The sequence below is a fragment of the Brachyhypopomus gauderio genome, chromosome 1 (assembly GCF_052324685.1).
Source record: "Brachyhypopomus gauderio isolate BG-103 chromosome 1, BGAUD_0.2, whole genome shotgun sequence".
In the NCBI taxonomy this organism is placed as follows: domain Eukaryota; kingdom Metazoa; phylum Chordata; class Actinopteri; order Gymnotiformes; family Hypopomidae; genus Brachyhypopomus; species Brachyhypopomus gauderio.
This window is the reverse complement of record NC_135211.1, coordinates 7,082,679-7,107,202: the sequence shown is the minus strand read 5'-3', so window position 1 is coordinate 7,107,202 and position 24,524 is coordinate 7,082,679. Positions and strand designations below refer to the sequence as shown.

The window sequence follows — 24,524 nt, the reverse complement described above, 5'->3', positions numbered from 1 at the left end:
AAGTGTGAGAGATGGCCCCATATCTTTGGCCATGTATTATAAAAAGTGACCCTTTACCAGGTCAACCATGCTTGTGTGCTAAATGCATTAACTTAGGAAAATGGTGCATGACCCCTTGGGAAGTGATGCTACTAGATCATGATGGTGCCCTGGTGCCTTGCATCCATGATGAGGCAGTTACAGATGAGGCTGGCTTACAGAGGCTCTGGAAAAATAGGTTTTAGGAATCTCTGTTTCTCTCAGTGTCTCTCCCGTTAAATTTATTCCTGTGTTTCTTTGGCTTTCCCACTCTCTCTCTCTCTCTCTCTCTGTCTGTGAATGTGAATTTATTCCCCTCTCTGTCTGTCTTTCAAGCCAAGATGGCTTTATTGGCATGACTGTACAAAGTACATAATACAAAGTACAAGTCTTTTTCTCTGTCTCTGTGTATCTGTCTTGCTCTTTCTCCTTGTCTTTCTCTCTGAATTTATCCCTCCCTCTCTCTTTCCATCTATCTGTATCAATCTCTCTCTCTCTCTCTCTCTCTCTCTCTCTCTCTCTCTTACATTCCCATTCACCCCCCTTATGTTTTAGGGATCCATCACTGTTCAATGTGAAGTCTTCATCTCACACTTCCAACATGCAGTGTGATATCAAGGGACAAAACAACGATTTTCCTAACTGTGTTAATTACCACACAAAGGCCTAATGCTCCATGAGGGATTCCAGTATGGTCTCACCACAAGCCTTTGAACACCTTGATTGAGTTGCTTGATGTTTAATTCAGATTCATTGTGAAGACCTTGGAGACTCACTCGGTAATGATGTCGACAACAGCTTCCAAAATCCATCCCTAACTGATTAGTCTTCCTAGAGGCCCAGCCCCTCTGCATGGTGGCACGGGAGCTCTGACTAGCGCTCACGAGGGTGGGTCACTCACTCACTTTTAAAATATCTGCTGTGTGTAACATTGCTTGTAAATGTATTTGAAAAATACATCAGTATAAATAAACTTTAACAGTGCCGTTTCTGGCATACACCAATAATTCACTCACTTGCAAATATTTTAGGCAACATTCCATATCAATTTTACATTGTTGTATGGTGAAGTAAAACAAATAAAACTAATCTGATTATTTGACACCAATATTGTATTTGGACCAATGAGCAAAAGGCAGTAATCAGTTGGGCATTGCTGCAATACAGATTCAATTTATACATATTTATTTATATATAGCAAAGTGTGCAGATACATAACCAGCTACAATTTATCCTAGTTTGTTTAAGATCTTTTTTTTTTTTTCATAATGTGGGGCCCAACATTTGTATTCTTTACTGAAGGTACTTTTGTGTGAGAAAATGTCCAGAACCCCAGTGGATTAGAGGCACATATTTATGCTGTCGGCGACAGTGTAAACAGGGCAGCTGTGACTGACTGAGCGGAGCAGGGTCTGTATGAACATGGAACAGATGTACCAACACAGAGGAATCTCACTATACAGAGGCAAATGCTCCTTCAACATGGAAACAAATCCTACAATTCTCTCTCTCTCTCTCACACACACACACACACACACACACACACACACACTGCTATCGTGATGTGTATTTTGTAAATATGTAATGACCATCTGACTGGCCTCCTCCAGGTTTTCTAAACATCCCATTACCTCTCTCTCTCTTTCTCTCTATCTGTGCCTATCTCCTCCTATCTATCTTTCTTTCTCTCTATCTCTTCCTATCTCTTTTTGTCTCCATCTCCTCTCTCTCTTTCTGTGTCCGTCTCCTCCTATCTCTCTCTCTTTCTGTCTCTTTCATCCTCTCTCTGTCTCCTCCTATCTCTCTCTTTTTCTCTTTCTGTCTCTATCTTCTCCTCCTCCTCTCTCTCTCTCTTTCTCTCTCCTCCCTTTTTCCCTTTCGTTCCATGTCTCCGTCCCTATTCACCCATCCTTTCATTTCTCTCCATTAAACACACAGCATATATACACAGATCACTCCCCCCGATATCTTCACCGGGCCCCTGGAGTGCTCCTGCTGGGCTCCTCACTCTGTCTGCAGCGCTGTGGCAGTTCCTCTTATAGCTCAAACGCCGACCGCATTTGGTCACCACATTCCCCAAAGTGCTTTCACTGTATCTATAAAATAACTCGGGGAGCTCAGCGACCTTTGTCAATATTGCTTGATCAAATTCGCACTTGCTGTATTCAAGCGCAGGAAAATATTTTTGGACGAGAAGAGGTCAGTGGAGTTCATTGACGGGACTAAATGTGTACTGGTCTCTGGGGAGCGAGTCACGGCTCTGTGATAATGGCGGAGAGTAATTAGACACTGGGACAGTTTTGTATTGGCACAGCATTGGTGCCAAGCAGATGAGCGGAAGGGGGCACAGTTCTATATAATCAGCCAGTGGGCTGTGTGTCCTCCTGTCAGGCCTGATACATCTGACCCACAGATTAAGTAGGCCTGCAATTAGGACTGAGGGTGCTTACTAGTGCTATGTGTTTTATTGTACGCGTGTGTGTGTGTGTGTGTGTGTGTGTGTGTGTGTGTGTGTGTGTGTGTGTGTGTGTGTGTGTGTGTGTGTGTGTGTGTGAGTGTGAGAGAGAGAGAGAGAGAGAGAGAGAGAGAGAGCACATTTATATTGCAGAACTATCATTGATATGATCTATATAGTTGCATGGATAGTTAATAAACAAATGACTCCATAAGTTTCTAAAAGGTTATCTTCACAAAGGTGTCTTGGAATTTGCACAAGGCTTTTGCATTCAATTCTGAAACTCACATGTGTTTGTCAGAAATAGGAGCTCAAACGTAAAATGACGTGCTGTCATACAGGACTGGCAACATTTGTGAATAATGTAATGGTTGTTATGGTTAGAACTGACCCACACTGAAAAGCGTGGGCCCAGATAAAGGGTCAGCCCACTCAGGTCAGTCTTATTGCACAGTGAAATAAACACACAACAGTTACTCTGTTAAGTGCCCTAAAAATGCTTGTCTCACAGAGGAGCCTCGCAGTTCTCCTGGTCTTTGGCCATGCTCCGGGTCAGCCATCCTCTATTGCTTCATCACAAGTTAGTTCAGCGCAGAAACACTGTTGGCTGGATAGATTGATGTGCAAAAAACCATCAACCCTGCGGAGACACTGACTTGGAATGACCTCTACAAGACATCTGGCTTAGTACCAATGCAAACAATGCTACATCCCTACCAGTGTTAAGAAAGATGCACCTCACGAGTACTGTCCAGACAGACGTGGTTTCGCAGTCAAAACCTAACCAATAAAGACAATTTACACTTTTCTGTGCATGCACTGGAGTGTAGTCTGTAATTTTGTGTTTGTGTGCTGAATTAGAGTTGTGCCTAATAAAGCAACTAAGATCAGGTAGGGGTAGGCGTTCATAAAAGTGGTGAATACGTGTAATATCATGGTTGCTGTAAAAAAAAAAAAAAATTTAATAATTAAAAAAAAAAATAAAAAAAAAAACAGAAGTAGGTATACAAAAATCTGCCCTTTTTGAGCATTACACCAGGTGTAGACCAGTGTTGGGCATTTCGGTGAAAAGGCCTGCCTAAAAGATCTTCCTCTATTTGTTACATTTCAACAATATGTGTTCCTAGAGACCTATTAACACACATCTCACCAGTCACACCTATGCACTTCCCCCACATCTCTAAGCAGGTACATGAGACTGCAGGATTCAGGTGAATATAGATGTGATGAATCATGATGTGTTGAATTAGTGGTATTTCTAGTTGTTAATAGTCCAGACTATATGAATTATAGCCCTAGTTTTAATAATAATTAGATATCATATATAAACATTAATATTATATCTGTAAATATTACTAATATAATTAATAGTTAATATTCAACAAGCTGGAACATTGTTCCACTATGTCTTATGGACTGTTCTCTGTCCTAGACCCACCGGGCTGTTCTCTGAGTTAGACCCGCCAATCTCTTCTCTGTGTTAGACCCACCGGGGCTGTTCCCTGAGTTAGACCCACCAAGCTCTTCCCTGAGTTAGACCCACCGGGCTGTTCTCTGAGTTAGACCCGCCAGTCTCTTCTCTGTGTTAGACCCACTGGGGCTGTTCCCTGAGTTAGACCCACCAAACTCTTCCCTGAGTTAGACCCACTGTTCCCTGAGTTAGACCCACCGGGGCTGTTCCCTGAGTTAGACCCACTGGGGCTGTTCCCTGAATTAGACCCACCAAGCTCTTCCCTGAGTTAGACCCACCGGGCTGTTCTCTGAGTTAGACCCGCCAGTCTCTTCTCTGTGTTAGACCCACCGGGGCTGTTCCCTGAGTTAGACCCACTGTTCCCTGAGTTAGACCCACCGGGGCTGTTCCCTGAGTTAGACCCACCGGGGCTGTTCCCTGAGTTAGACCCACATTTAGTCCCTCCCTTTTGAACACGCATTCTTATCTCTGTGCTGGAATGAATCACGTTGATCTCTGACGGGTGCTATGTGCATCCACTGTGACACGTTCAAGGCAAAGCCAAACCCGCCAGCAGAATTTGTAAAATCAAAGCCTAGTTTGTCCTTTCCCCGTTCATTAAGGAGTGGTTTGTGGCAGGACTATGTGACAGAGAGGCTACACACGGAGGACTCGTGCTCTGAGGGGCCTTGTCTTCCTCGTTGGAGCTTCTCATCGTTATTCCCCTCACAGAGGTGAGATTCAGAGGGCACTGCTCTGACAGTTCAACACAGCCCTGCAGAAATAAAACAAGAGCTATTCAGGCCCTACTCAAGCAAGTCCTCAACCTTTAGAGTGAACGCACACACACACACACACACACACACACACACACACACACACACACACACACACACACACACACACACACACACACACACACACACACACACACACACACACACACACACACACACACACACACACACACACACACACACACACACACACACACACACACACACACGAACAGACCTCCACTTCCGTTTACAAATGTCAATATATTGCTCACTTTTTCAGATCATCTATAGACACCATGTCCATATGTATAAGATTTGCACAAAATAAAGATGTTAGACCAGAATCTGAAGGCAAATTATACCTTCATTAACATAATGTTTTACAATAATATACATTTTATAAAATGGTGTTTACTTTGTTCAGTTTTAATGCTTTTGTGACTTTTTTCACTTTTTTACGTTTATTAAAAACGTTTTTTACATTTTAGTTTTACCATGTTTTCTACATAAGCTATGAAGAATGCTGAGCTGCAGATTTCTACATCAAATATACTTTTATAATAATAATAATAATAATAATAATAATAATAATAATAATAATAATAATAATAATATTTGGTCATAAACGTGTCAAGTGACAGTTCTACGTCATTTAATTTTAAATTTACTCTGTAATAATTTTTTCTATTGCTTTTTATTAGGTCTTGTATTTTCTACTAATTTGTGAGTCATTAACGCCTCGCAAGGCACTGTGATCTTGGAGGGGGGGGACACGCAGAGACTCAGTGTTTTGCGTTGGACAGTCACGAGTCTCCGTTTCGACCGGCACTCACCTGCATTACGGCAGCTCGTGTGAGCGATGGAGGGAGACGGGGCGCTTACCCTGATGATCTGAGCCACGCTGCGAATCTTCTCCCCTGTTTCCATTGGGCGGCAGTGCGCGTATCCTTTAGCGCGAGCTGCGTCGCCCACTGGTCCTCATTGAGTCTACGGTTCCATTGAGGGGGAGGATGGAGTCTCGACATCCTCAACTTTCACCAACTGCAGCCAGCGCACCGGAATCGACTTCATGGCAAAACACGGCTTTTTAGCTCTCCCCTTGATTTCTATACAGTCTTCTGTCTTTCACTGACGTGGATATATTACACGCGCGCTTCGGCGCCCCCGGTCGCTTGTTGAGCACCGAGAGGGAGACGCAGTGCAGGCGTTAGGACCGCGGAGACGCTCGATAAGCCGTCAGGGTCGCGAGTGTGCACATAGCGGCACTCTGGAGAGAAGCCCCGTCGGATGTGGTAACGCACGATACTTGTGAGAATACGCGGAGATATCCGTCCTTACCGCGGCGAGGAGCGCGCGCGCGTGCTGGCGATGGCTTTGCGTCGCGGCGAAGGATCGGGGCATCCGCGCTCGGCGCGCGCATCTCACGCAATTCAGACTTAATTGGTGTTTTATACTATCTTTCTGTCCCCCCACTCCCACATTTCCCTTCAGTTTTTGTTCAAAATTGTAAGTTTTACATGTGAGAGGGATTCTGTGCGCATTTTGAACATTTCAGAGGCGGGCAGTATGCGTGTCCGCTGTGGAATAGACAGCCCTCATGACAACTTCAGCCCTGCCTGACTGGGATATTCCTTCATAATTTACCATTTCGTTCGTTTACGGCAAGACGAAGAGGTTTTTTTCCCCCTGTCCGACCGTGTGATGATTACCCCCTGCCTTCACTGACGTCGGAATTCGGTCATTTTTGGGGCTTTTTGGGGGGTAAGTTATTTCCTACTTTTGGGTCAAACAAATTGTGTGGTCACATTTTGATAAAAGTTTAATCAAAATAATGTAATATTGAGGTTAATTTCGGTGTTCTGTTTCATTAGGGTTTGTTGAAACATTCGCGCCAATGTCGTAAATCAGAGTCAATATCCATATCGAATATACGGATTGAATGGTGCTGGAATAAACTGAAGCGATCTTGCTCGGCTATTCTGCAACGTCTGTTAAATTCACCACTGTATGCTTCCAGGTTTTTCTGTTGACCACTGTCTTCAGTTTTATAAATATGTGCTCTGCTCACAAGTGGGTAATCTTTTCTATAGCATTATTTATCTGTAAGTTCTGTCTTCATTTTTAGGTAAAAGTTTGTATTTGTGTTGGATTCAATGACAGCATATGACGCTGAAGTGATTTCTTAAGTCTGTCGCTTTACCAGGGACACAAATAATTAGCACAGCATGAAACATTTTAACGTGCGTGTGTATTATTGTGTGTGTGTGTGTGTGTGTGTGTGTGTGTGTGTGTGTGTGTGTGTGGCGGTGAAGGGGGGGGGGGGGGGGTTCAGCTCTCTTCAGCTCAGTCTCTTCGCATCATGTTGGTAGTTTTAATGTTCTAATCCGTGCGTTATCACCGTACAGTAAAGTTACACGGCCAGAGGACTCCTGGATACAAACCAGAGAATTTCCCCAATCAGTTTAGATGAAAAACCTCCCTTGTGTTAGAGCTTGTTTCAGCATTCGTGAGGCTACAGTGCCGCTTTTCAGACAGTTGCATTTCAGCGATGTGTAAGTACAGTAGCGGCGGAGGAGAGGAAGTCACGACGGCACCTTGAGGTGTGCGCTGGCGATAAAGGTGAGGAATGTATCTGTCAACCCAATGTCGAATATTAAAGTCCACAAAACACCCCCATGTGAATAAGATAATGCACTTTAAATTGTTCCAGTTAAGAGGCAGTTAGCACGAAGATGAACGAAACGCAGGTTTTTTTTTTTTTTTACCGTGGCTGTCTATTAATGTTAGTTAAATTTGTTAATTCATCTCGGTGTTTAGATCAGTACAGTTTCAATATAGCCTACCAGTATTTCACCGTTTATTGGTGTCATGATCATATCAGTGTCTAAATATGGAAGTAGCCGAATGTTCTGGAACCACATGGTTCTGATTCTATAGTTCTATAGTTGCTGAAGTAAAAAGAAAAAAACAGCTGAGACCAGAGGAAGCCAAATTCACATGTATTTATTAGAGTGCATATGGCCTGCACTGTGGGAAACACTGTAATCACAGGTCCTTTAGCCGATTTTGGGGTGATCTTTAATGTACCCATCATCGTTGTACATAGGGCAGGTAGTGACCCCAAAGTCTTTTAATTAGAACGGTTATTTAACTGCAGTTATGATTACTATAGCTTCCTCTGAAGTTCTGGTTACATTTTTCAGTGGACGATTCTTCAAATATCCAAGTGTTCTATAATAGCACTGAGTGAATATGTCAGTGATTAGCATATGTGAGTTTTTTTTTTGTTCGTTTTTTGTATTTGTTTTGTTTAATGAAGCATTTCCGGATGCTGTTATCTGGGTTCTTAGAACTGGAACCAATTTGATTCTGTCCTCTCTTCCCCAGTGAAAACAAATCAAATCCAGACATCTATTGAGAGCACAACAGCTGGAATAGAGATACAGCCTATTACCACAAAAGAAACTAAGCCTACAAGCTGAGATGAGCTAACCAATGGGAGTAATGGGGGAAAAAAAACGCACAATGTGAGCAGTTTCTTCAGGCGACAGAAAGCCACCAATTACTGCACACATCAAATCTACAAATACAAACTCTGAGAATGAAAATGTTTATTTACTTCCACATTTCTGCAAAGACCATATTCAATTATTTCACACAATTATTGGTTTAAAAATTGTGAGGCACCGTTAGTTTGGAGGTGCCAGAACACCTGTTATGTAACTGGTGTCCAAAGCGACTTCTATCACTAATTTCGTGACGGGTCTGATTTCTATGCAGATTTCCTTTCTTTATTAACTAAATGATTGGGATATTTCTTTTACAACCTAAATGTTTGTGCTTTCTGTCCATGATTTTCCAGCTTCTCTTGAAATGGACTTTATTCCAAGCATCACAGAGTCTGCTGCACTTTGCTCTGACGTTTGATTAAGCCATCATGACTTTATTTTCAGACCTAATTATATGATAGTTTAGAATCTTAAGCAAGGTATCGACACAGTATTCCCAGAACCTTGGAGTGTGACATTTGTAGTTCATATTGAACTTGCATTGTACTGAAATCAAACTCAATTAGTTTTGACTGTTACTCTGGTAAATCTATGAGCATTTGGGGAATGTAAAAACACAAAACAAAAATAGAGCTAACAGTAGTGGTTCATTGCATACATATAATTTGGTGTGTTTGGGGGAAATGTTTGTAATTTGGCTCATATACATGCTGTGGTTGGGCATGTCTTAAGAGAGGGAGAGAGGAGATGAGTAGAGGGGTGAGTAATGGAGTGGAAGAGAAGAAAGGTGTGTATTAGACACACACACACACACACAGCATGGTGTTATTTGATTTCTGCTGGTAGAAGAATGTTGTAAAGAGAATGTGGGAATGAGAGAATGAGGGGATGAGAGAAAAGAGGAGCGTAATGAAGCACAAACGCTCGGGGAGCACCAAGACTAAACAACAGCTTGTTCCCCTTTGGTGCTTAAGCCTGTCTGTTCTTCCCCTCAGGCCAGTGAAAGACACAGTGCCCCAATAACTGCCCACTGGTCTCAGAAGAGCAGTGGGATTTTACCTAGCCAAACCTCATTCTCCATTACTCTCTCGTATTGCTTCATGATACATACACCTGCCAACTCATGGCAAAATAAGATGGCAAAATGTCATAAACACTTATGCCAGCACATTGTTTACCTAACTGATGTTAAACATTATTATATTAATTATAATATCATCTAAGAAATCAGAAAAGCATTAATGTAGTCCATGTTGTGCTGTGGATGTATACTTTGTTCAGTTCTGTATTTGGTCAACGTGAATAGGTTTAACAGGCCAAGGGAAGTAACAATTAATAATCAGAAACATTCCTATTTCCCTGAAGAAAACATAAACAATGAAAACCAAAACAAAACCCAACCTTTCATTCCAGCAAAAGTTTATGCCAGTGAACAGTCATATTGAATGTGGATGCACGCTATGACAACACTCCCATTTAATGGAACAATTTGACCAATTACAATTAATGGATGCGCTTGTACGCTTACGTATGTGCCTGTGTGCATGCAGGCCCGTGTGTAAACAGAAATGCTGATTGGTGGTCTGTCGCGTGCCTGTGACAGTTGCTGTGTGTTTGAGAGTGTTGCTGTGGGGACTCTTTCAATGTCTCTTTATCTTCTCCATTGTATTTGTAATTATTGTGAAAGGCGCTGATGGTGCTGGGATTGCGGGCAGCTCGTGGGCTCGTGGGACGGGGAAGCCTGCCTGCTCGCCTGTGTCATACGGGGAGATGAGATGGAATTTGCAGAGGGGCGAAACAAAGCCAAGCCAAGTGCTCTGAATGCTTATATAGATTTGAATTTAATCCTTTTATGGGAAAAGCGGCAGATTTCTAGTAATTGGTATTTGGCTCTACGAGAGGCACGCACTTGCTGTAAGATTTATAGGGACAGGTTTATATTTTAAGATATACACATGTTTTGAAATATTTAGTTAGAGATTGTGGATTTTTGTTAGCTAGCAGTGACCTGGGATATCAATGAGACCCTGAAGTTATTCAGCCATATTTTCTGGGACTGACATACGATTTTGGCTTCTGGCTGCTTCTGAACTAGTCCTGTGAGCGTATTTATGTCCTGTCTGGGGGTATTTGACCTGTTAAATGTTCTGGAAATATCTGTGCAGATGTGTGGGGTTGCGGTCAGCTACTCAGTCAGGCCTTCCGTGCGTCCCCGCGATGCTGTGCAGTGTCATGTCTGTGGGCTCCAGCAGCTTCAACAAGGCTGACTCAATATGGAGAGAAAATGCACATTAATTGCCCTGTTCTGTTTTTAATTTTTTATTTACATGCTGTTATAAAGGAAAGATGAATGCATATGGTTTGTTAATTAAAAAACAAGAGATTACTCTATCTGGCTGAATACATGCCAAGATGGAGGTTTTATCATTTTGTTCACAAGCTGTTATGATAATATATTCTCCCTTTCAATACTTTCCTGTTTCAGACATTTTTCCAGACGCTGGAAGCTTAGATCTGCTGCCTTGGCTTTGCCGCCATAGCTGTGGAGATAACAATGATTGATGATGTGGTTAAGTCAGGGTGATGGTAGTTCAGTGGTCTGAGGACTATGAATGAAGATGTCCCGATGCTGGTTTAGCCTTAAGCAAGGCGTTTTTGCCCTGTTTCTTCAATGGGGACTCCCTTTTAACTGACATCTGTGGGCCGCACTGGAAAATCTACTAAAGGAATAAGTTCCAGCTCGGGGTTGGGGGGGGGGGGGGGGTGATTCAGTACAATCTGCAAGCCGTTCTTACAACTGCACTATTAATCAGAGGCATCTGAGGTCCACAGACCTGAACAAAGACTCTAATGGAGCAGATTACTAAGGCTGTGTAGTTTCGGCACCTATCTGAAGGCCAAATCTAGGCGACAAAGACTATTTGGGTCTGTTGTAACTGAAAGCAGAGTCACGCTGTACAAGTTAGTATTTAATTAACAATTAGTCAAATAGCATTTTGTAGCTCAGCGTTATTCTGTTCTGCACATTTTCTGACTGCATGTAGGCCTTGAGGAATGAGTGGAAGGACATGACGATGAGTTTAATAACAAGGGAATACGAGTACGTTTAATAACAGCACTCGAGAGACATTTTATAAATAAGTGAATAATTAGATATGGGTATAAAATGGATAATGGAAAATAAAAATGAGAGAATTTGAAAAATTACCAGAGGGATAGAGAGCACAGGCTCCCCGGAGTCATTCAGCATGAGAGGCTTTTAAGAGACGTTACTCGGATCGGCTTGCTTCAGTCCGATCTTGTACAACTGTAACGTCTTAGTTACCACACGCTATGAATCATCCAAGAGGAAAAGCTGATCTTGCTGTCTCAGCAGGTACTTCAACAGGAGGAACTTGGAGCAGGTCTTTGATGTGCAGGCACTGATGGCAACAGTCCACTTGTGGTCGGAGTGGAACAAGCTTCCCTGATACGGGGCATAAATCTTGATGAATGAGAAACCACAGAGCACCTTTAGCCTACAGGGCATATAATTATGATAAATGAACACGCTGACTTGTACGGCTGCACACGGGGGGGGGGGGGGAACCATTTGGATGTGAAAACAGTAAGAAAATCTGTATTCACCTGTTTACAGGACCTTACTGTCCCTGCCTCTTATATACCAGCAGTCAGTCCTCGTAGAGGTGAGATGTGCAGGGTTATGGTTAGCTAACCCTAGCTAATCTGCGCAGACGCCTGGTTAGGGTTAACGCTAACCCCAGCTAAGCTGCGCAGACGTCTGGTTAGGGTTAACGCTAACTCCAGCTAAGCTGCGCAGACGTCTGAAAAAAATAAAAAAAAAAACAGTCTGCAGCTGTTGATTTGATTCATCTCATTCTCAGACAATAATCCAGGAGATCACATAGGATAGATGAAAAAAGGGTCAGCAAAACATCAGCTTGGAGGTATCTCTCCTCACACACTGTCCCTCATATTCCGGCCTTGGAGGCCTTCTCTGTCACACAGCGGGCTTGATATACCAATATTCCCACACATCCTTACTCTCCCTTCTCACGGAATGTCATGGACCATCGAAGAAAGAGATAAACATTTGTATTTGTAGTAGGAGAAGTAGCAGAGAAGATAGTGGTTGTAAACAACTATAGTATAGAAAAAGCTTATAAGACTCTGGTAATGGGTTCTGCCACTAGTGCCATGCTTCTCAGAGCCAATCACTAACTGTCATTTAGAGGAGTCTACTAACTGTAAACTCTCTCTTAAAATGACATTTTCATGGACCAGTTATTTTTTTTGTTCAAAACATCAGGAGGTATATATGGGTCATGAATATCCTCATTCTGTATGTTATATTCACTATACCACAGGTGTGATATAGGCACATAACCAGTGAAATCGTGAGATGAACTGCACTGCCATTGGGCTCAGAGTCACAGTATTGGACTCTATTGTACAGTCACAGTACTGCGCTGAGAGTTACAGTACTGGGCTCAGAGTCACAGAAATGGTCTCAGAGTATTTGGCTCACAGTTGGAATAACATCGTCAGAGTCACAAAACTGGGTTTAGAGGCTTCTGGAACTACTACTACATTATTAGTAGTACTCAACAGTGCTGCCTGAAAACATAAGTGGCATAATTAATTTAACATGCAGACTCATAACATTCACACCGGTATCACTCCCATTCAAATAGAACACATAACATTGTGGTAATCTACTGATGTTTTAAGGACAACCACATTATGTACGCTGTAAGCAGAGGTGGGAAGCAATTTATATAAATAATGTTTTGAACAAATTGTACTTTTAAGAGTTGCTATTAAGAGAGATTGCTTTATACTCTTTAGTTAAGTACATTTGCAAGGTCAAAAACTTACATTTACATCTATGTTCCTCCCATCACTTAGAAATAATTTTAATTCAATGCAACTTCTGGTGTCACCACAACCAGGACTGTCGAGTGTGGGAGTGGTATGTAGTAGCTAGCATTGTGTGGGAGCAGCTGTATCCTGAAATGTAAATATCATCATACAACTTTTTTAGTGTAGCACTTTTTCTGAAGGTATGTCACCTACAGAAGCCATGTCACATCTACTAGCTACGCTCCCAAACAACCAACCAACCAACCACACCCACCTTTTTCATCACCGCCTGAATTTTGATCACTTTCACCTGTTGTTCCCAACTTCCCTATTTAATCACAGTTCCCCTCTCTGTCTTTGCAAAGCATTGTCTCTAGCTGAGCTGTTTTGTCTGCCTTTCTCACCAGTGGTTTGGTCATGTGCAACCTCCCAGTTGTTTTTCCACCTTGGCTCTCACCATTCTGGTCTCTCGAACTACGCCTGCCTTTGGTTTTGGTCTGGATTAACCCTTCGTACTGCGGCATTCTGTTAAAAGAAACCGCTGACGCCTAACTGCCTGAATTCTTGTCTCCCTTCATGACAAGCTCTTCATAACAACTGACTTAAACATAGACAAACATTAGAAATGCTGATTCCAACAGCCATGCATAAAATTTATTTATTATCATAAAATAAGCTTTTGTCAACTTTCAGGTCAATTTTACAATTATGTCAAGGGATAAAAAAATGTGTTATTGTATATTATTTTTAAAATGTTTACTGAATTTTAAACTTTAATGGGAGGAATGTAAAGTAATTGTAACGGCGGGTGTAGGAGGCAGGCACCACGACATTGACGGTGAACATAGAACGTTTATTAAGCAAAGACGTGTAAGCTCCGGGTGGAGCGCGAGCAGCACACAAACACACACTCGCGCAGACACGAAACTTTAGACAAAGACAAGCACAAGACACTGCGCGAACGCACATTAAATTGGTGAATAACGCTGACCCACGTGATCTCGAGACAAGGCACAGGTGCGACTACGAACACGCTCACAGACAACCCACACCCACGGAAGTACATATATGGACATAACGACACGCAGACAACGTAACGGCACGCCCACAGGGAAGGGACCGGAGCTTTCACTGTGACAGTAATGTAAAAATGTGAAAGTAAATTTTTTACCTCGCAAATGTACTTGAGTAAGTACTGATACCCATCTCTGTGTACCAGAGATACATTAGAATGTGTCATGGCGCAGCCCTATTATAACAGCATTACACGTCTTTTTTTTTCTTTTTTTTGCTGATGACTTGACACAATATGTCAAGTAAGGATGCTGGAATCATAAAAAAAAGTGAGGATAAAAAAAAAAACATGTATTATCTTCCACACTGTCATAATATTGACATAAAATACTGTTGTGTAACAGATATTTTACTGTGTGACAGTTAGACATTGACTCAATAATGCTAAAACTTCAGAAATGCTTTGGGAATGAATAATGATATGCTGGTTTTGACATTTATGGAAAACCGCTTTAGCTATTATTGCTTTTTTATTGATATCAGGAATTCAATTTATACATGTAATTTTTTTATTTCCACTAGTATAAATTTAACTCTTACTAGTAGACATTTAATTTGTGTTATAAAAAATGACATTTTTACTAACAATACTTGATTACTGTTCCAATTCATTTTTAATGGGAGAAACATGTTTACATGTAAGAATAATTTTTTTACTAGTACAAATTCAATTCTTACATGTAAAAATTTTTTTTTCAGTTTAGACATTACCTGTGAATCACAGACAGCACATACCACTTCAAATCCAGAATTTTTTTACTTAAAGGACAATGGAACAGCAAAAAAATGAGTGCTAAAAAAACAAGCAAAAGCACAAGAACACCTGCCCAGCAAAGAACACAAACTGAGAAGATGATGCCACAAAATCAAGACAAGGAAAGCAAGATATAGGCTCAATCCGAAATGGCATATTTAATCGGTACGCACTAGATTTCAATGCAGTACATGCTGCTCAAACGTAAAAGCTGTGCATTCTTCGGACATACTACGTCCGCCATTTTACCTATGATATATGACGGCACATGATCATAAATGCTCCAGTTGAATCATGGGATATTGTGCTGTAATCACATACTTCAAAATGGTTCCTGATTCAGTAAGCCATCCTGGTACTTTTCGTTTACTGTTTAATGCATACTGTGTATTCGGACATAAGCTTTATCACGTACTGCTTTGTCGTACTGTATAGGAGGCAAGTACGGCATTTCAGATTGTGTAATCTGTGAAATGGGGTAACATGAAGTATGGAATTATGGGAAAGTGGTACCATGAGCCCCCTGACAGAAAAATATGTTGTTTTACCATTCAATTCAAAATATTATATTTTTAATAACCAGGGCTCTCAAGTTTTGGATTCATGTCAGAGTGTGAGAGTTGTTGACGGGGGGTGGTGAACGTTAATTGTTGAGCGGGGGGGGCGGGGGGGTGTTGGTGAACGTAAGTTGTTGAGCGGGGGTGGGGGGGGTGGCGAACGTAAGTTGTTGAGCGGGGTGGGGGTTTGTATATCGCGATCGATCGCCAGTGGAGGGCGACATAGATATGGATCGGAGGTAAATAAACTACATTTTTTTTTCTCGCAGTGTGAAATCGGAAGTGTGGCGTGTGAGTGTGTGAAGACGGTCAAATGCGTGTGTCTCACGGTCAATGCGTGAGACTTGAGAGCCCTGTTAGTAACAGTGCACATAACTTTTAAGCTTAAGAAAAAAAATACATTGTTGTTAAACAAAACAGGTGGCATGTCAAATCTATTGAGCATTAAGGAACAACATTTTGGATTTTACCCAACGAAGTTTTCCAGGAAGTCACTTAGCTAGAGGTGTCTAGACCCTTTTAAGGGGATTTCAAGAGTAAAAATAAGATTTTTAAAGGTTTGTCATTAATAAGCTGATAAATCTTATAAGCATAGAACATATACTGTATGATTAAATATAATATTTAGCAACAAAAGAAATGCAGATATCTCCTTGCCTCGCAAATGGTACGATAAAGTTGAAATGAGAACTAATTTGACAGCGTTTTTTAATCCCCTAGAACTGATGCTAGAATCATATATAATAAATGACTATCATTTACCAATCACTTATTCGTAACACATACAGTTCTTGATAATGACACCTAAGCAATTTAAGATTAACCACTATTTCCATAAAACATTTTAGCTGAATTTTAGCATTTAGCTAGCTAGTTCACAACTGACCTAGTTGGCTAGCTAGCTTGTGAACATAAGTGTCCCTAACTAGCTAGCTCACTAAAGATTACCATTAGTGCAGGACTTAGGAGAAGAATGAGGTAGCAAAGTTGTCAGCAAGGTTTACATTCCCCAAAATTTCTTGAGTTTTAAGAGCAATTTTCTTTTGTTATTAGGAAAAGTTGTTTACACAGCATGTAATGGTCAGTGTGAATGGTCACTAGACAATTGATATCTATTATGCCATTTTATCTGGTCCACTAGGTGTTGTCACTGTTGCCAACTCCTCAGTAAGGAAAGTCGCTATTGGTTGTCCTAAAAGTCGCTAGAAGTCGCTAAATGACGTCATCACCTAATTTGCATAATACATGTTTTTGAAGCTGTAAAAGAATAACGTTGGGAGAGAAAAAAATGAGTAAAAACACCCTAAATATGTTAGAACTACAAATGAACAACATCTGTTGCCTTTGAAATAGGCAGTCACTTCTCAAAAGAACTACATGACTTTAATGCTTTGAATAAATAATTTTTACGTAAATTACATAAATTGTTTTTTTTGCTGTGTTGTTAAATGTTAGTAAGAGTAGCAGTTAGCAGGAACTAGTTGGCTTAGAAATCAACCTTACAATACAGGCAGTATGCCTGTGTATCATCTCCAATACACGGCTTCAACCAGCCTTTAAATTCAGGACTTGATTCCCACTCTTTCCTGTATTTTTGAGAATAGAGTTTAGAGTGAGACATGATGAGCAAGTTAGCTAGATGTTTAGCTTTCACAGAGATGCACTGTGGACGAGTCGAGTGACCGACTACGTGATGAATGAGGTGAAGAATGACTGAGACTGTGTGAGTTAAATGCGGTGATTTCTTGTCGTGTCTCACTGAAGACTAAAGCATTTATATTTACATCCCCCGTCGGCGGCAGCTGTGGGCATGCGCAGTTCATTTGCAGTGTGGACGTGGAGTGGTGAGGGTCTGCTCTGAGTGTGAGACTGCACTGAGTGTTGTGGGCGGAGCTCACGGCAGCACCCACCGGGGCTGAAGAGCGTGTTTCTTGTGTCTCCAAAAGTCTCCAATAACACCACAAAAAGTCGCTAGATTTGTCGCTCGTCGCTTTTTACTACAAAAAGTCGCTAGAGGGTCTGAAAAGTCGCTAAATATAGCGACAAAGTTGCTAAGTTGGCAACACTGGGTGTTGTTTCCTTGATTGACTGGATGTGATCACATAGATATATTTTTCATATACATTTATCTTTGGCTTGAGAATTGTATACAGAAATTCACTAGAACGCAAAATCTACTTATTCTACTGACTCCAGGGGTCTAGGACTTGCTGGAAAAGTTAGCTTTTTCTTAGATCTCAAGGTTGCCAAGTATGTGTGTATTAGAGGCTGTACTTAATTTAGACGACATATTAAAAATGCTTGGATTTAATTACAACATTCATGCCCTCAAAAATATCTTGACAGACCAGCACTGCATACTTCATAAACCAATGAAAGATGTTGCCCTTATTATCTCAGGGTTCCATAAATACTGAAGATATAAATATTGAAAGCAATAATGCCAAAACAAAGATTAAATATTGCATGATTCTACACACTATTAGAAATTTCTGATATGTGTATTTAAATATAATTTTCTCATAGACAATAAACAGGGTTTCTTAGTTATCTGTCCTTGAATGGCTATGTCTACATTTCCCAGATTTTTATGTCTTTATTTTTTATGTGCCCTATCTTGAGAGAACTGAGCGAACACTATGGCTTAAAAGTTATAACGGAATCATTTTCTGACTGTCGGTTCACACTGTGCTACTGCAAACATATGTGCGCATCCCAGGAGAGCAGAAAGATGAAATGCTGGTCAATTGTTTCACACAAAAATAAAAATTGAAGCGATGAAAGTGTTGTCCTACTGCCCAGATGAAATTGCATTCAAAGGTGTAATCAAATCTTTTTTTTCTCTCTCTTTCCTTTTCCCGGAGGCAAGGATGTTTTCTCAGTGATGAAGCAAGGCCAAGACGGCACAGAATAATCATTTTCTTCCCTTTTACCACCACCAAGAGCTTCTTTTTGGTTATTTCCATCAGATTTGGGCGCAAGCTGTTCTATGCTTCCGTGCATGTGTAATGTACTGTTACATATGTGAAAAAGGTGCAGATAATCATAGAAATGTTACATGCTCTGGGCTTTCAAAAAAGAGAGTGTTGAAGGGTTTTCCTGTCCCTCACAGTTGCCTACAGCATGTCTAGTTACTCATTCATGAAGGTTTTCTATGTGATACATAGCACATTACAGTGAGATAAACCTCCTCTCCTCACAATCGACCAGCTTTGGGAAAGAGACCTTGGATTTATTGTGGTATCAGCTGAAGGCTATAGCTGTTTCTTTAGAACAGATAACTCAGCTTTGACCAACACTTCCTGCCTACGAGAGTAATGCTTCACAATAGAGAGCGAGAGAGATGGGGAGGGGGAGGAAGAGAGAGAGAGTACAATGGAGAAGGAATTCATATACTGCTATCACCTTAACAGGTAGTGTCAGTGCAATCATCGCTCTTCTTTTGGGGAAGGGGACTGCATGTTTCTTATATAAGCCAGGCATTTTCTGCTAGCCAATCAACTGCAGCCACTCTCTGCTGCTCTAGATCATATTTTCTTTCTGATTTGTTGTGCATGGCACATGTATCTAATCACACATCATTTAATTCCACAGTGAACTTCTATCTAATACAGACATAATTGGTCAAAGAGATTAGATGCTGGTCTTGTATGCGTCGAATCTGCTCTATAGCTCTATAGCTCTGGTCATTCTGTGTTCTTCTCTCTGGAGACCTGGTTCCCATGTGTTCTTGTATCTGGAACTCTGGTCCTCCTGTGTTCTTCTCTCTGGAGCTCTTGTCTCCATGTGTTCTTTTTTTCTGGAGCATGCACTCTACCACTCCGTAGAATTAAATGAACATGACCTGGCTTATGAATAACTATAACCGTGACAACTGGGAAATCAGTGAAATCTTACGTAAAGGACATATGTGGTCCTTAGCCTTTTACATACATGCACCTGGTCACCGCTGACATCTGATTGGCCAGCTTGGGCACTATACAATAAACTGTTTCCACCTACTCATTTGGGAACTAGCATATTATTAACTTCTCTCCATGTGTTTTACATCAACACGTAGCTAGCATCATCTCTTTCACAAGCTAAGAAAATGTTTTTAGTTTTGTAGAGTAGTTTTATTTATATTTCTTCCAGCAGAGATAAGGATTTGAGTCAACGACTCCTAACTTGGTTTGGTATTCAAAATATTTGGATAAACCTTTTTGAGGTTTTGGTTACAGATCACATTATCTGATTTTACTTGATTTTATTATTAATATATAAAAATAGTTAGCATAGTCGCTATACAAACAGTCAAAACATTTAAACAACAAAATGTTTTGAAAAAACAAGTTGTTTTGCCTGTTTCTCTTAAATGTTCTATTTAGCTGCATGTACGGTGTTCTTCAGGTCTTGTGTTACTGACCTCACCCTACGGTCTTACCTCATTTGTGATAATGGACATTTATTTCAAACTCAAGGTCATGCGTTTGTGTGGGTCAGGTCTTGCTGTCTTCCTTCCTTCTTATATGTCTTCTGATGTGTCTTTATACTACTTTAACTTCAGCTTGTGAAAAGCTGGAAAGCACCAGCACTTCAGTGAATACACTATTTACAGCAAAAGAGTCTAAATTGCCTGGTGAGGAAGATGGGGGGGGGTAGTTTAAGCTGAAAGACAGGCACTGAAGAGGGTAGCGCTCTAAATTGCTAGCTAATGAACAAAGGGAGACAGACCAAGCTTATTGAATGTATATGCACTAATCATCCCCTCTTTTAAACATTAAACATTCATTTTTGACTAGGCTGTGCGGATGTGCAAGGCATCCTGGGAGTGGTTGATGTGCCTTCCCTTCCCCCGTCTCTCTGTCACCAAAATACGTCGCCTTCGGTTAATAGTGAGACCAAACTACAGTTCTTCACTGGAGACTCAAAAGTTGAATGGTGCTCATACCAGACTCAGTTCTTAACTCGTAGTCTCATGCAGTGGCTTTTAGTGAACACGTTACGTCTCCTAGTAATGGCATTCTGGTTTGTCTCATCATTGACCTACGATCTTCCTACTACTCCGTCGACGGACATTTATTTCAAATTCACTTGTCTGTATATCTATTGTGTTCTTTAAACAACAAAAACAGCATTAGAGATTATATAAAGAGATATTTTCACTTAATTTAAAAATGCCTAGAGTTGCCACTGGCTGGCACAGATTTAGGAAGATCTCTGATACCGCATAATGAGTTAGCTTTAGAGCTCGACTAAAAGCATTTCCATTTCAGAATATCAAGATTAGTAGCTGAGTTGTTAATTTACAGGATTAGCATTCATCTGGAGTCCCTGCCCCTTTATGTACAGTTTGTTAGTGGAGTGATTGAAGCATGCCAAACTCCTGAGGTAATCATATGCTCTTCTGACTCTCACTAAACAGGATTTAATATTCCAATTGTTCATTTGTAGAGTTGTGTTCATATTAGTTGTATATTGTTTTGGTTGCAATGTCCTTAACACGGGAAAGCGCACTGAGAAGTTATTATGCACAAAACATTCTTGTGTACCAGTCATCAGAGCAGAGGCATCACCTTTCAGACGGCAATAGCAGAGTGAATCAAAGTCAGAGTGAGCAGAGTTGAAATCTCTTCCCGCCTCGTGTGCATGAATTTGACGTCACCCGATAGAATCAGCAACCGTGGGTCAATTTTACTATCAGGTGAAAACTACGATTTCACGATCATCAACCGTGCTCTCCCTCGTCTTTGCACCACACGTCAGTCTGTCCCTCGGACCGCCCCCGCATGCTCCTGGAGAACCCGCCCGCCCCAGTAGGCCGGCTCCGGTGCGCATGTTCTCCCAGCAGGGTGGATATAAACCAGGGGCTGTGTGGAGCTACGGAGGGCCATACCTCACACGCCATCACCCAGGCTCTCTTTTCTTCACCAGCCGCCTGACAAATGTTCTTCCTCTTACACGCTTTCCTCTGTACTGCTCCACTGCTGGGCATCCGTCAGTGGCTTTGTGCTCGTGTGTGGGCCCAGTGTGTGTGTGTGTGTGTGTGTGTGTGTGCGCGCGTGTGATGCGTGGGTGTGCATGTGTGTGTGTGTGTGTGTCTTCTCTGCTCCCCCTGCAGAGGAATTGACCTCCTTTGTTTATGGATCTGTGAGTCCTTTCCTCTGCTCCTCCACAGTGAAAGCCTGCAGCTTAGCTGTGGGGGGATAGGAGCTGTGCTTTCTTCTGCGCTGGGCCCTCGGGGCCCGGCCATGTGACCCACTGTTGTTGTAGAGTGATTTGGCTGATTAAACGTGAGTGGTGGTTGAACCTGGTGCACCCGCTCCTCAGAGACTCCGCCCCTTCTTTTGGTGTGCCGAACCGCTTTCCCGTGTGTCTGCGCGGAGAAGACTCCTTCGGTTTTATTTACAGTCTAATAAAGAGCGGTGAGGCGCACCTGCCAATCAAACCACCCAGTGAGAGGCCTGAAGAAGAAAAAAAAATGCGCAGTGACATTTCTCCTCTCTTTTATTATTTTCCTCTTCTATTATTTTTCCATTACAATCTTTGGCAGGAGGTGCTGCGAGCCTCGTTAATAAAGATGGCCACGCATAACTTTGAGTGAGCTGCTGTAACCCTGTGCAAGGGCAGGTGTATCCGGGGGCCGGCAGCACAGACCAGTCGTTGAAGTGGCCATATGCTTAGTAGCAGCATTAGTTAGCATCAGCTCTACCCGAATGACAAAGCCTCCTCTCGGGTGCCGAGCTGATTATGCACAGCACACACACTGCGGCCTTCTGCTGTCATGCGCATCGGTGTCGTTTGTGCTAACAGTAGGACAGGGACTCCGATTCACACTCCATTGACTGATGTGGTTAACTTTCCCCACATTTGGCCCCTGCGTGATGGATAATAATGCACAATTGCTGTAAATGTTGCTGGTCCTGTGCACAGCTGTGCGTGGGCGCGTGTGTGTGCGAGTGTGTGTGTGTGTGTGTGTGTGTGTGTGTGTGTGTGTGAGGGAGTGAGAGATTGAGGCACTCTGTCACTCTGCACTAATGACCCAATGGGAGTGTGTCAGCTCGCCTGCATCGCAGCAGGGGGTGATGGGAAGTGTAGGCATTTGCGCTGAGTTGATTTCAGGGAGCAGACCTGGATACCTGGAGCTTGGGAGGTATGAGCTGCTCTCAGAGTACGCACCTGCAGCTTTAACCTAACATGCTTTGGTTAGGTAGAATTAGGTTGGGGGTTGGTAGTGTCATCAACGGATTATACATTTTTGTTATATAAATTGTTCATTTTATACTAATTTGATGGTGTAATTACAAAACCACTGTCAAACGCATGTATGTTCGGCTCAATCTGAAACACAGTTAAAAGTGAATTGCATAACGTGTTGGGAAGGAATGAAATGGAGGCATTTGTTTGTATATTCTTCTGGGCTGTGTGATCCCCTTCAACATCCTGACCTGGCCATGGTAACAAGCACCCGCAGGCACTGTTGTGGTCTACTTCACACTGGGAGGCCGAGAACTGTTAAGGCACTCCTGATTGGACGGTGCAGTGGACTCTTCCTGTTCCTGGATCCAGAACCTGAGTTGCTGTGGTAACACCCGGCCCCAGTGGCTGGGTGTGTGTAAACTGGTTGTCCTCACTGGTCTGGAAGCAGGTCCATATTCCTCTCCTACTTTCTCCATGGAAACCATGCTCTCACATGCTACCCAAAGACATGGTCACCCGAGTGATGCCACAGTGCCCTGTGACTATAATGGGGGCATCCACGGCCAATCAGCAACCTTCATTCTGTTTAAGTTCACCTGTAGTCCTGTGCCCACATACTGAGCTCAGTAGTCTAAAGCATAGGCTGGTATGGCTTTCTAGAACAACCGGGGGTTGCAAATCTCAACGTGTGTGTGTGTGTGTGTGTGTGTGTGTGTGTGTGTGTGTGTGTGTGTGTGTGTGTGTGTGTGTGTGCACTTCCTCTACAAATGGATTTTAAATGTTTTTGTGACATATGCTTCCTTTTGTACATTTGGATGAATGTGCTGGTGATTTTCCCACAATTCTACTTTGTCCATATAGAGCCAGTTTCTTTCACCCTGGGGCACATCATTGATCTCCACTCAAATGTGAACAAAAATGGTAATGGTAGAAACTTCTCAGTTAGGTTATTTCTTTATTCGAAATACTGTTGTGGCAGACATAAAGACCTGAACAGCAAACACAACAGCAGCAGCCTATGAAAACAGCAATACCGGTACCAAATATATCAAATTGAACTCCCGGATGAATCCGTGAGGATGGTACATCACGCTCACATGCTGAAGCTGCTAGCGCTGTCCACACAGCAGTTATGTTGAGGATTGATTGGCTGGCTGATGGACTCCATACTGTCAGCAAGTCCTGGGAACACTCCAACAGCAGAAGTGCTAATATCAGCTCTTCCCCTTACTGCGCTAGTGTTGGGATTAGGGTTAGGGTTAGGGTTAGGGCCTGGTCTCACCTGCTGCTCACTGCACAGGAATTCAGTGCAGAAATCCAGCAATCTCATGCAGAAATCCAGCAATCTCATGCAGAAATCCAGCAATCTCATGCAGAAATCCAGCAATCTCATGCAGAAATCCCAACTCTCCCATACAGAAATCCAGCAATCTCATGCAGTGCATCTTTGGGATGGACTCAAACCCCATTGTCTGGCTTTCACATTTGTTATGTAATATGAATAGTTGGCCATTGTTGAATTAGACTGGCATATATGTTTTTATGATCTTATCATATGAAGCTAATTTATATGAAATGTCATATGAATAGATCATCTTCAGAATAGGGTTCTTCACTGCAGCTGTGTTGATGATCCTAGGCTATGTTTATGCCATTGGACACGGTACCCAGTGCTGTGAGGTCAAGCCTGTTCTCATTTGGTTGGGCCTGACCCAATGTTTCATTTTTGTTTCTCTGTTATTATTTAATGAACATTTCTGTGTTGCTGAGGGTGGAGCAGCACAACTGGAAAACACTCAACATCTGGTGTGTTCAAACACACACTGTTCCTAAATCTACCACCAAGGTAGCGTTTTCCATCCCACATTGTTCCAACACTGCATGTA

General features: G+C 42.1%; 1 protein-coding gene across 4 annotated transcripts in view; it reads left to right on the top strand.

Moving 5' to 3' along the window:
• The first annotated feature begins 5,637 nt into the window (after window positions 1–5,637).
• il1rapl1b (interleukin 1 receptor accessory protein-like 1b) overlaps window positions 5,638–24,524 on the top strand; it is a 310,446-nt gene continuing 291,559 nt past the window's right edge. For all 4 annotated transcript variants that reach the window (XM_076972391.1, XM_076972239.1, XM_076972313.1 and 1 more), the window contains exon 1: window positions 5,638–6,463. The gene's annotated coding sequence lies outside the window, so the exon portion shown is untranslated. The remainder of the gene's footprint in view (window positions 6,464–24,524) is intronic.